Source organism: Procambarus clarkii, chromosome 52 (genome assembly GCF_040958095.1).
Source record: "Procambarus clarkii isolate CNS0578487 chromosome 52, FALCON_Pclarkii_2.0, whole genome shotgun sequence".
Classification (NCBI taxonomy): Eukaryota; Metazoa; Arthropoda; class Malacostraca; order Decapoda; family Cambaridae; genus Procambarus; species Procambarus clarkii.
Genome location: NC_091201.1, coordinates 5931495 through 5942715, shown reverse-complemented (window position 1 = coordinate 5942715; position 11221 = coordinate 5931495).

Sequence of the window (11221 nt, the reverse complement as noted above, 5' to 3'; positions counted from 1 at the left end):
ACAGTTTATACCCAGATTCAAGAGATTAATTTGGTCCTCAGTGAGGTTGATTCCAGCAAGGTTTAAGAAGCCATCTCTGGGTCGTGGAATCGCCATAGGTCCTCCAAATAATGTTGTCAGTTTCTTGATGATCCTGGTTTCGGTGCTGTGGTGATGTCGATCTGTGAGGATGTCGAGGTGTTGGTCGATGCGAGTACGGAGGTCTTCTTCAATGTTGCTGTTCCTCCATTGGTTTGTAGCGTGGAGTAGTTGCGTTGTGCTGTCTATGATCTCATTTTCTGCCTTGAGTGTCTGATGTCGAGTCAAATCTTGTCGATATTTTATCGTGGAGGCTTGGTTTCTTGCTGCTGGGTCGTGCGTTTTTATATTAGTATATTTTGGTAGCAGTCTTTCTTTTAAACATATGTTGTTGAATATGACCGAAAATGTAAGATTAATAATTCTAACACGAATCTTCTCAATATTTCTTATGTTTTTCTTCAATGTCGGTGGTAAGAAAAATAACAATTTTCCGAAATTCATTTTTTAATTGTCTGACGCCTGAACGCGTTTCGTAATTCGTATTATATTTTCAAACACTTAATTTACACACAAATTCTTCGTACTTATACTCTAGTGGATGAGGTGATATAGTACAAAAGTTTTGCTTCAGGTGACAAACACAAGACAGAACACGAAACAATGGGTATAAATTGGATAAGTGAACATATGAATGGAAGTAACTGCAGAAGGTCTATTGGCCCATACTTCCTCTTGCTGCTTCCATATTGGTTCGGGGTCTTGAAGTAGGTAGAATATAGTTGTGCATTAATTGGCTGTTGATTGCTAGTGTTGACTTTTTGATGTGTAGTGCCTCACTGATGTCAAGCCGCCTGCTATCGCCGTACCTATCGATGATTTCTGTGTTGTTTGTTAAGATTTCTCTGGTGATGGTCTTGTTGTGAGAAGAGATTATGTGTTCCTTGATGGTTCCCTGTTGCTTATGCATTGTTAGTCGCCTAGAAAGAGATGTTGTTGTCTTGCCTATATACTGAGTTCTTTGGGGCTGCCAGTCCCCAAGTGGGCATTTAAAGACATAGACGACGTTGGTCTCCTTCAAAGCGTTCTGCTTGGTGTCTGGCGAGTTTTTCATGAGTAGATTGGCCATTTTTTTGGTTTTATAATAAATTACCAATTGTATTTTCTGATTTTTGTCTGTAGGGATGACGTTCCTATCAACAATACCTTTCAGGACCCTTTCCTCCGTTTTATGAGCCGTCGAAAAGAAGTTCCTGTAAAATAGTCTTATTAGGGGTACAAGTGTTGTGTTGGTTGACTCTTCAGAAGTTGCATGGCGTTTTGCCTTTCTTTTTATGATGTCTTCAACGAAACCGTTAGAGAAGCCATTGTTGACCAGGACTTGCCTTACCCTACAGAGTTCTTCATCGACTTCTTTCCATCATGAGCTGTGGCTTAGAGCACGGTCGACGTAAGCATTGACCTCCTCTTGTACCTCTCTGGGCAGTCACTATTGGCATTGGCACAATGCCAATGGTCGATCTTCCTTCAATCCACCACCCTCGTCGATCACCAAACTACCACTTCCAGCCAGCACGCTTCCCATTGGTGAATCAGCGACTCCACTCGACTTCAGCGCCATCTGCATATTCTATGACTAAGCATGAATGAGCAGTTTGCTTTAGACTATTCTGTGCTCTCAAGGCTGATACTTCTATCTAGCATATGCTTTGTGTACTAGTGGAGGTCTTCACCCAGACAAATTTCTCAGCACCTTTAACTCCTTTTTTGTCTTGTTCATTGTAGAGTAACGTAACCATTATTTTATTTTATATTGTGTTTTGTCTTTGTATTTATGTTTAATTCGCACTGTACATAGCCAAGGGATTATCTTTGTTTATATTTGTTTAAAGTCAATTAAAGTTTCATTGTTCATACGATTTGTTTTGCGTGTTTTTCCCTTTTACTTGACCACAGGAGGCAACAGCCAAGCAGTCAACTTTTTTTTCCTCTTTTTTTTTTTACTAATGTGATTGGCATTGACACCAGCCATTGGGAGGACTGCCTTACAACTACATTTTCCCATCACATTAAAAATATATATATATATATATATATATATATATATATATATATATATATATATATATATATATATATATATATATATATATATATATACATATATATTTTAGTATATTTTGGTAGCAGTCTTTCCTGTAGACATATATTATTAAATATGATCGAAAAAGTAAGATTAATAATTCTAACACGAATTTTCTCTATCTTTCTTATGTTTCTTTTCACTGTTGATGGTTATTCAAAGATCAATTCTCCAAAATTCATTTTTATTTCTAGTCTGACAAGACACTTGAGCGCGTTTCGTAAAACTTATTACATTTTCAAAGACTTTAGTTTACATAAACACACACAACTTTAGCTGAATAGAGCTTAAACATTTTTCGAGTTTTTGTACCTACATTTGGGTGAAGTGACATGTTACAATAGTTTTGGATGAGGTGAAAATAAACTTTTAACCCAAGACAGAACACGAAACAATGAAACAGGTATTAAAAGTAGGTAACTGCAGAAGGCCTATTTTTATTGGCCCATATATCTTGATGCTTCTATATTGGAGCGGAGTCTTGAAGTGGGTAGAATATAGTTGTGCATTAATTGACTGTTGATTGCTGGTGTTGACTTCTTGATGTGTAGTGCCTCACAGACGTCGAGCCGCCTGCTATCGCTGTATCTATCGATGATTTCTGTGTTGTTTCCTAAGATTTCTCTGGTGATGGTTTGGTTGTGGGAAGAGGCTATATGTTCCTTAATGGAGCCCTGTTGCTTATGCATCGTTAAACGCCTGGAAAGAGATGTTGTTGTCTTGCCTATATACTGAGTTTTTTGAGGTTTACAATCCCCAAGTGGGCATTTGAAGGCATAGACGACGTTGGTCTCTTTTAAAACGTCTGCTTTGTGTCTGGAGAGTTTCTCATGAGTAGGCTGGCCGTTTTTTTGGTTTTATAGTAAATTGTCAGGTGTATCTTCTGATTTTTGTCTGTAGGGATAACGTTTCTACTGACAATATCTTTCAGGACACTTTCCTCCGTTTTATGGGCTGTGGAAAAGAAGTTCCTTTAAAATAGTCTAATAGGGGGTATAGGTGTTGTGTTAGTTGCCTCTTCAGAGGTTGCATGGCGTTTCACTTTCCTTCTTATGATGTCTTCCACGAAATCATTGGAGAAGCCGTTGTTGACTAGGACCTGCCTTACCCTACAGAGTTCTTCGTCGACTTGCTTCCATCCTGAGCTGTGGCTGAGAGCACGGTCGACATATGTGTTAACTACACTCCTCTTGTACCTGTTTGGGCAGTCACTGTTGGTATTCAGGCACATTCCTATGTTCGTTTCCTTAGTGTAGACTGCAGTGTGGAAACCTCCGCTCCTTTCCATGACTGTTACATCTAGAAAGGGCAGCTTCCCATCCTTCTCCATCTCGTAAGTGAAACGCAACACAGAATTCTGCTCAAATGCCTCCTTCAGCTCCTGCAGATGTCTGACATCAGGTACCTGTGTAAAAATGTCGTCAACATACCTGCAGTATATGGCCGGTTTCAAGTTCATGTCGACTAAGACTTTTTGCTCGATGGTACCCATGTAGAAGTTTGCAAACAGGACACCTAGGGGAGAACCCATGGCGACCCCATCTACTTGCTTATACATGTGTCCATCCGGGCTCAAGAAGGGTGCCTCTTTAGTACAAGCTTGGAGTAGTTTCCTTAGACTGTTTTCTGGTATGTCAAGAGGAGTACAGGCCGGATCACGGTACACTCTGTCGGCTATCATCCCGATTGTTTCATCCACAGGTACGTTGGTAAACAGAGATTCTACGTCCAACGAGGTTCTATTCCCTGTGGCCCGTGTTCCCCGCATATATATATATATATATATATATATATATATATATATATATATATATATATATATATATATATATATATATATATATATATATACATATATATATATATATATATATATACATATACATATATATATATATATATATATATATATATATATATATATATATATATATATATATATATATATATATTTATATATATAAAGTTTGTGAGGGTACCACCTCTGGTGCCAATGTGGGGACCCATAGCCTCGGAGAAGAAAATAAAAAGTATTCAGAGGAGACCTTGTGGTTTCTCACTGAACACTAATATTATCTTCTCCTACCACCCCCATTCTTTTGTATGTACACATATATATTTACTTTATTTGAACTTTGTTACAAAATAGGAGTTACATATGGGTTACAAAGATGGTTATCATAGGTTGTCGAGTTCCTCCAGCTCCTCAGATGGCGGGCAGGAACCCTGGATGCGGTGCGCATTTCTCCTCTGTATCGCCACACTGAGGCGCTGGAAAAGAAAGCTTGCAGCTCTTGGGTCCCTTGTCGTTTCAATGAGCCTAGAACCCAGTTCCTTCAAAAAACTGGTAGCACTTTTACCCCAGGCGCCGAGTGTCTCAGAAGCAATGGGGACAAAATTGTAGTGGTGATCCAGTTCTCTATACTTACGGGATTTGGCTGCTTTCCTGTGGGTGGCAGCGCCACCTGGTTGTGCAACACTGAGGTTAATGTAGGTGTTAGCCAGGGTTGATACGCACGTGTAGTCCCATACCAACTGCTTGCCATTCTTCCAGGGGTTCACTGTGATACCATCCGGGCGACCAATAAGAGCATCAGAGTTACGGGGCGTTAGGTAACGGGGCTCTCTTTCAGTTGGGCATCCAGCTGTGGTGAGGCTCCTCTTGATGATGTCGTTAACTTCACTGTGCCTCGAGTGCCATCCCCCTGTGCTTTAGCAGAGTAGGCCATGGTGGCCGTACCTGTCAGCCACCGCCTCGCCGCAAATACACCTATATCTGGTGTGGATTGGGGCAGCAAGGCGGAGGGCCACAGCAATTCGGAGGGCGTGTGGTGTGAGTCGCGTGCAGTTGCCGACATTGGGGTTGCTAACAGGAAATCCTCTGCATGTGGTGCTGCTACTGCTGTGAGGCGAGCAATGTCGTGTTGTGTTGTTGCAGCACCCAGGCACTCTGCAGCAACTTGGTCTACAATGGGGCCATCCCAGCTGGATTGCTTGTGGGCTTTTGGGGATGGTGGTTGAGGTGATTGGCCTGCACGAGAGGCCCACTCTGTGGCACAGCGTGTAAAATTGGGATCATGTACACCTGCCAGCTGATGTAAGTGGGCAGGTAGAATTTCCTTCACTAGGTCGTCGGATGCTGATAAGGAGGACAGGAAGACTGGAACAGCGATTTGCGTTTCTGTTCGAACTCCGATTTGCGTTGCTGTAGCCGATTTGCGTTGCTGTTCGAACTATATATATATATATATATATATATATATATATATATATATATATATATATATATATATATATATATATATATATATATATATATATATATATATATATATATATATATATATATATATTTAGGGGTACCACCACTGGTTTAATTAAAGGGACCCACATCCTCGAAGAAGAAAATAAATAGTGTTCAGAGAAGACCTTGTGGATTCTCACTGAATACTTTAATCTTTTCCTCTCCTACCACCCCTATTATTTTTTTTTTTGTTTTGTTTTTATTTGATTTTATTGCAATGTTACAGTTTACAGAAAACACACACTTATATAACAATATAACAATATACCAATCAGTGTTCGAAGACCTCGTCCAGTTCCTCGGGGGTCGGGTGCGTACCCAAGATACAGCAAGCATTTCCCCTCTGAACAGCGACACTGAGGCGCTGGAACATGAAACTGGCCGCTCTTGGGTCTCTAGTCTTCCCAATGAGTTCCTCGCCCAGTTCTTTCAGGAACTTAAGTGCACATTTACCCCAGGCGCCCAGAGTCTCAGAGCCTATTGGCACGAACCTGTAACAACGTTCTAGGTCCCTGTACTTGTTAGTTTTCTGGGTCTCCCTGAAGGTGGCCGCCCCGCCTCCCTCAGCTGCGCTGTAAGGTAGATAGATATCAGCCAATGTGGATGCACACGTGTAGTCCCACACGACCTGTTTACCTTCCCTCCACGGCTGCAGGGTGACTCCATCTGGGCGTTTTTGGCTGTTGTCAGGTCTGCACAACTGAGGTTCCCCTTTGTGCTGGGCACCCAGCTGAAGCCAAACTTCTCTTGATGATGTCATTGACTGCTTCATGTCTGGCAATCTTTCCCTGTGACTTACGACAGATGAGACCATGGCTGCCGTATATACCGATGAGACCATGGCTGCCGTATATATATATATATATTTGTATATATATATATATATATATATATATATATATATATATATATATATATATATATATATATATATATATATATATATATATATATATATATATATATATATATATATATATATATATATATATATATATATATATATATGTCGTACCTAATAGCCAGAACGTACTTCTCAGCCTACTATTCAAGGCCCGATTTGCCTAATAAGCCAAGTTTTCATGAATTAATGTTTTTTCGTCTACCTAACCTACCTAACCTAACCTAACCTAGCTTTTTTTGGCTACCTAACCTAACCTTACCTATAAATATAGGTTAGGTTAGGTTAGGTAGGGTTGGTTAGGTTCGGTCATATATCTACGTTAATTTTAACTCCAATAAAAAAAAATTGACCTCATACATAGAGAAAAGGGTTGCTTTATCATTTCATAAGAAAAAAATTATAGTAAATATATTATTTCAGGAAAACTTGGCTTATTAGGCAAATCGGGCCTTGAATAGTAGGCTGAGAAGTGAGTTCTGGCTACTAGGTACGACATATATATATATATATATATATATATATATTTATATATATATAAATATATATATATATATATATATATATATATATATATATATATATATATATATATATATATATATATATATATATATATATACATATTCGTATATTTTGGTAGCAGTCTTTCCTGTAGACATATATTATTAAATATGACCGAAAAAGTAAGAAAGTAAGATTAATAATTCTAACACGAATTTTCTCGATCTTTCTTACGTTTCTTTTTACTGTCGATGGTAATTCAAAAATCAATTCTCCAAAATTCATTTTTATTTCTAGTCTGACGCGACACTTGAGCGCGTTTCGTAAAACTTATTACATTTTCAAAGACTTTAGTTTACACAAACACACACAACTTTAAGTGAATAGAGCTTAAACATCTTTCGAGTTTTTATACCTACATTTGGGTGAAGTGACATGTTACAATAGTTTTGGATGAGGTGAAAATAAACTTTTAACACAAGACAGGACACGAAACAATGAAATACAAACAGGTATTAAAGGAAGGTAACTGCAGAAAGCCTATTTTTATTGGCCCATATTTCTTGATGCTTCTATATTGGAGCGGAGTCTTGAAGTGGGTAGAATATAGTTGTGCATTAATTGGCTGTTGATTGCTGGTGTTGACTTCTTGATGTGTAGTGCCTCGCAGACGTCAAGCCGCCTGCTATCGCTGTATCTATCGATGATTTCTGTGTTGTTTGCTAAGATTTCTCTGGTGATGGTTTGGTTGTGGGAAGAGACTATATGTTCCTTAATGGAGCCCTGTTGCTTATGCATCGTTAAACGCCTGGAAAGAGATGTTGTTGTCTTGCCTATATACTGAGTTTTTTTGAGGTTTACAGTCCCCAAGAGGGCATTTGAAGGCATAGACGACGTTGGTCTCTTTTAAAGCGTCCTGCTTTGTGTCTGGAGAGTTTCTCATGAGTAGGCTGGCCGTTTTTTTGGTTTTATAGTAAATTGTCAGGTGTATCTTCTGATTTTTGTCTGTAGGGATAACGTTTCAACTAACAATATCTTTCAGGACCCGTTCCTCCGTTTTATGGGCTGTGGAAAAGAAGTTCCTGTAAAATAGTCTAATAGGGGGTATAGGTGTTGTGTTAGTTGTCTCTTCAGAGGTTGCATGGCGTTTCACTTTCCTTCTTATGATGTCTTCCACGAAACCATTGGAGAAGCCGTTGTTGACTAGGACCTGCCTTACCCTACAGAGTTCTTCGTCGACTTGCTTCCATTCTGAGCTGTGGCTGAGAGCACGTTCGACATAAGCGTTAACAACACTCCTCTTGTACCTGTCTGGGCAGTCACTGTTGGCATTCAGGCACATTCCTATGTTTGTTTCCTTAGTGTAGACTGCAGTGTGGAAACCTCCGCTCCTTTCCATGACTGTTACATCTAGAAAGGGCAGCTTCCCATCCTTCTCCATCTCGTAAGTGAAACGCAACACAGAATTCTGCTCAAATGCCTCCTTCAGCTCCTGCAGATGTCTGACATCAGGTACCTGTGTAAAAATGTCGTCAACATACCTGCAGTATATGGCCGGTTTCAAGTTCATGTCGACTAAGACTTTTTGCTCGATGGTACCCATGTAGAAGTTTGCAAACAGGACACCTAGGGGAAAACCCATGGCAACCCCATCTACTTGCTTATACATGTGTCCATCGGGGCTCAAGAAGGGTGCCTCTTTAGTACAAGCTTGGAGTAGTTTCCTTAAAACTACTTAGCAACGAGGCGTCGATGATAGGATGATATCCGACAGAGTGTATTGTGATCCGGCCTGTACTCCTCTTGACAAACCAGAAAACATTTTAAGGAAACTACTCCAAGCTTGTACTAAAGAGGCACCCTTCTTGAGCCCGGATGGATCTTACCTGCAACCCTGAGAGATTCAGCAGGAATACACGATCCTGCTTTCCCTGAATGTTCAAATCAGTGGGATGTTCTTGCAGCCCCAGCAACCATTATAGAGCCAACAAAACAACACAAACAGTCCGGCTGGGACCACCCTCTAGTGGAAAAAGTAGCTGATGCCATGCTCAGCGCCGCAACATCAGACAAGGAGAAAGCCCGCCTCAGAGCAGTGCGTGCCCCCCATGCAGGAGACTTCCTCTTGGCAGTACCCATGTCAGCAATGGGCACGCGCCTAGATCCAGAATCCCTTCGTGTAGCAGTGGCCCTCCGCCTTGGTGCCCCAATTCACACTGAATACAAGTGTATTTGCAACAGGGTGGAAGCAGACCAATACGGACTGCATGGGTTGTATTGCGAAAGCACAAAGGGCTGGCATGCAAGACACAACGAGGTCAACGACATCATCAAGAGAAGCCTCGTCTCAGCTGGGTGCCCAGCGGAGAGAGAACCTCGCATCCTAGGGGTCCAAAACCCGGATTTCCCCGCACTTCGCCTTGATGGCATCACCATATACTCATGGAAGAAGGGTAGACAGTTGGTGTGGGACTACACATGTGTATCCACCCTGGCTGACACCTATGTACACTTCGGAGCTGATCAAGCAGGTGGGGCGGCCAACCACAGGGAAACAGCAAAATCACTCAAGTACAGGCGACTGGAAGGTCAATACCTCTTTGTTCCCATAGCGTCTGAGACGCATGGCCCCTGGGGCAAGAGTGCCTTGGGATTTCTCAAGGAATTGAGTTCCAAGCTCATTGACGTCACCAGAGACCCAAGGGCTTCCAGTTTTTTGTTTCAGCGCCTCAGTGTAGCGATCCAGAGGGGAAATGCTTGCTGCGTCCTCGGTTCCTGTCCGGAAGATCCATAACCTTTAGGCATTTGTCTTGTATGTTTTGTAACTTTTAAATACACAATAAAGCAAAAAAAAGAAGGGGGTGGTAGGAGAAAAGCACACAGAAACTGTATTGGAGGGGACCTACATTCCCTCCAATGCGTTATGTGTGGTTTCCTCCGAGGCTATGGGTCCCCCTTCTTCCAGCCAGAGGTGGTACTCCCTTCCCTTTTTATTTTATTTATTTAAATATATATATATATATATATATATATATATATATATATATATATATATATATATATATATATATATATATATATGTATATATATATGTATATATATGTATATATATATATATATATATATATATATATATATATATATATATATATATATATATATATATATATATGCGAACAAGCCTGAATGGTCCCCAGGACAATATGCAACTGAAAACTCACACCCCAGAAGTGACTCGAACCCATACTCCCAGAAGCAACGCAACTGGTATGTACAAGACGCCTTAATCCACTTGACCATCACGACCGGACATAATGAGGTGATAGCCGAGGCTATTTGAACCACCCCACCGCCGGCACTTGGATAGTAATCTTGGGCATAGCATTTTACCAAATCACCTCATTCTTTGGGGCACACGTGAGGAACACAAATGCGAACAAGCCTGAATGGTCCCCAGGACAATATGCAACTGAAAACTCACACCCCAGAAGTGACTCGAACCCATACTCCCAGAAGCAACGCAACTGGTATGTACAAGACGCCTTAATCCACTTGACCATCACGACCGGACATAATGAGGTGATAGCCGAGGCTATTTGAACCACCCCAGTTGTTTTCAGTTGCATATTGTCCTGGGGACCATTCAGGCTTGTTCGCATTTGTGTTCCTCACGTGTGCCCCAAAGAATGAGGTGATTTGGTAAAATGCTATGCCCAAGATTACTATCCGAGTGCCGGCGGTGGGGTGGTTCAAATAGCCTCGGCTATCACCTCATTATGTCCGGTCGTGATGGTCAAGTGGACTAAGGCGTCTTGTACATACCAGTTGCGTTGCTTCTGGGAGTATGGGTTCGAGTCACTTCTGGGGTGTGAGTTTTCAGTTATATATATATATATATATATATATATATATATATATATATATATATATATATATATATATATATATATATATATATATATATATATATACCAATGCCTTTACATTAAAGAGCCATATGGCCTCTGAGGTGAGAGAAAGAGGATAAGTCAGAAGTCTGCACTAATATGATTATCAACACCCTGTCACTTACACAGGTGTGCCACACGTGACAACACCCTGTCACTTACACAGGTGTGCCACACGTGACAACACCCTGTCACTTACACAGGTGTGTCACACATGAGAACACCCTGTCACTTACACTGGTTGATATCACGCCAGACCTGTCCCCTGATGCTCATATCAAGAGGATAACAGCAGCAGCATATGCCAGGTTGGCTAACATAAGAACGGCCTTTAGAAACTTGTGTAAGGAATCTTTCAGAACATTATATACCACATATGTCAGGCCAATCCTGGACTATGCAG